The sequence below is a fragment of the Anser brachyrhynchus genome (genome assembly GCF_964034855.1).
Source record: "Anser brachyrhynchus genome assembly, chromosome: 3".
NCBI lineage: Eukaryota > Metazoa > Chordata > Aves > Anseriformes > Anatidae > Anser > Anser brachyrhynchus.
The window spans coordinates 26,520,149-26,523,064 of NC_137696.1; positions in this window are offsets into that span (position 1 = coordinate 26,520,149).

Sequence of the window (2,916 nt, forward strand, 5' to 3'; positions counted from 1 at the left end):
AATTCTTCTTTTAGTTATATGTTCACAAAATGTAGCACGACAGCATATTGGCTATTGAAGACTAAAAGTTACTGGTTTTACCTCTGAGCAAAGTTGATTTAAACTAGCAAAAACGTCCATTAGAAAAAAAAATACATCTGCCACCAACTTCAGGTGTCCCCAGAAATATTTCTGGCTTCAAGATTTCTGCCATCTGCTAACCCTCTTGAACTGGTCCCAAATCCTGGGTTTTACCAGGTCTCTTGAATGAGTTCATTTTGTTCCCTGTGGGTATCATGGACCCAGGACTCCTAGTATAAGAAGGTCAATTCTGTTCAATGATCTCAATGGGGATTGTCATAACTTGTGTTTTCAGATCTCTCTCATTTTTGTTTTTGTTTTGTTTTCCTGAAAGAGCACTAAAAATTTCTAAGTAAATAAAACTAAATTCTAAATTCTGTGAATAAACTAAAAATTCTAAGTAAACCGTTCATACCAGTTGTTAATACTATTCATTTTTCAGAAGTCAGATATTATTTTCAGAAGAGATATTAACAATAGAGGCTTTATAAGTGGAAAACAGTCAATAAATATCTCTTTGCTTAAATTTAAATTTTCCAAAAAGCATAAGAAAATATAACACATTAAAAAAAAGTGAAAAGTGTTGTAAATATAAATCTTTTATAAGTATTTCTTTTGTATGTGTTTTAGTCAATGCCAACTGTTAACAGTTATTAACATTCTGTTAAATATCTTTTTTCTCATGTGCCTGTATTATTTGATTTTAATTCTTGTTAATTTTCTACCTAAAAATCTGAATGGGTGATGTTCATACTCATTGGCAGAAAGTTCCAAAATGCCAATTTTCAGATCTACTGCAATACAAAGAGAAGTTCATAGATACTGTAGACTTTTTTTTTTTAACTAATAGTATTTGTCCATATTATTTGAGCTTAGTATTCTCATTTGATGATAATGCGTGTCTATAAATTGTAAAGATCAGTAAAATCAGGTTTGTGAAAGAGAGGTGTCTTCATCCTAATTGAACATGCTGTTCCATTAACTTTCTGGTATGCTCTGATCTGGCACAGACAGAAAAAAAAATGATGATTTCCAAGAATTATTATCCTTTTAAAAAAAATCTTTGCTTCTAAGTGCTAGTGATTATTTTCCCATGAAATAAGATTAATGTGCTGCAAACTTTGTTTCAGAGAGACCCTTGAGCAGGGAGGAGTAGAGGATGTATGTACATTCCTGTGTACATCCTAGTAACCACATCAGTCTTTTGCTAAAGAGTGATCCTACCACAAAATAGCATATTATCATCTCTTTATAGGAACAATATCAGTGGGAAAAGATAAGAATGACAAAAATATAAGCTTATGGACAACACTTTATTGCTCATTGCATATAACATGCAATTCTAATAAAATCTAGGAAGCTTATTCTGGTGGAAATTTTAATAAAAAGTAGAAAACATTATATTCTACTATCATTCTGGTATTATAACATTTACCCAGCTAGCAAAAGATGCTATGTAAAATCACTTGGAAGAGATTCAGCAAGTTGTCGATGTTGTCATTCGGCTACTGAGATGGTTTTAACCTATTCTTTTGGAAAAGCTTTACAGAAAGCTTTTCCATTAAATATATGTTATTCTTTCTGCAGGGTCCTCGTGCAATTTACCATCTTCTGACACACTGAGGCCTTCTTTCCACAAATGAGGATGAAAGAAACTGGTTAACTGCTTACTTATTCTAGCTGGAGCTTTCAAGTCCATTTTATAGTTGCAAATGTTTTGCTATGGCATTGTAACCCATAATTATAAATACATATACTTGGCAACTCCAAAACATGAAAGGAAAGTAATAATAACTATAGTCAGTATTTATACACTGCAGTTCTACATAGCAAAGTGTTTTTGGCAGGATGACACCCAGGAACTTTACGTTACGTATAGGGAAAATTGGACATGAAAAGGTGTAGAACCTGTTCAAACTCCCAAAGAAAGGTGATAGAAGAGCTCTAAGAAGAACTTTAATCCCTCCCTATATTTTTCTACCCCATTTTATGCTCTTATTTTATTATCCTTTGTATGTTCATATTCAATATTCACCCAAATAGACTTCTCTATGGTGTTTGAATGTTCTGAATTGCAGAGGTAATTAAAAGAAAGAGAGAAGATCTTATTCTAAGATATATTTTTCTTGGCAGTTTGGACCCTGGTCTGTGAAGTACGAAGAGTACCTAATAATATTTAGCACCTCCTCCTTTTTAACTTTTACAACCATATTTTTAACTCTGTCCTTCAGGGATTTTATTCCTAAACTATGATGTTTTTTGCAGCCTAGTGCAGTTGTCATTAATTAATGTTGTTTTTTTTTCTCGTACAATACTCTAATACCAAGAGCTGTGGAAAGTAAGACAGCAAAATGAAATGCCTACCTAATCACAAAATTGCCTTTTCTTTTCCATTTATCAATTGCCAAATCCAGCAAAATGCTTACCAAATAAAGTCCAATTCAGTTGCTTGCAGAAGACATTCAGGTCTCTAGTGACTAGCATTTGATTCATTTTACAACCATCAAAATGCACTTAAAATATTAAAACAGGCATTTCATTTTACCTAGGATTTCAGGTAAGATTGATACATAAGCCAGATAAGTTCTGCAAGGCTATATATATAAGCTGGAGATATACAAAGCTGCCACTAAAAGCTCTGATCATTTCTTTAAAGACTGGAGGGAAAATGTAACAAAAAGGCAATTTTTTCAAACCTATCTCTTTTTAAGTTGATGGTGAACTCCAGTTTACTTCATTCAAAGACTTCATCTTGGTCTTAATTAATATGGAAAGTCATGTGTTTTGCTGCTGAAATATTTGTTGCTAACTTGAGAAAATAATAAAAATTTTGAGAAAATAGATGATAATATAAGA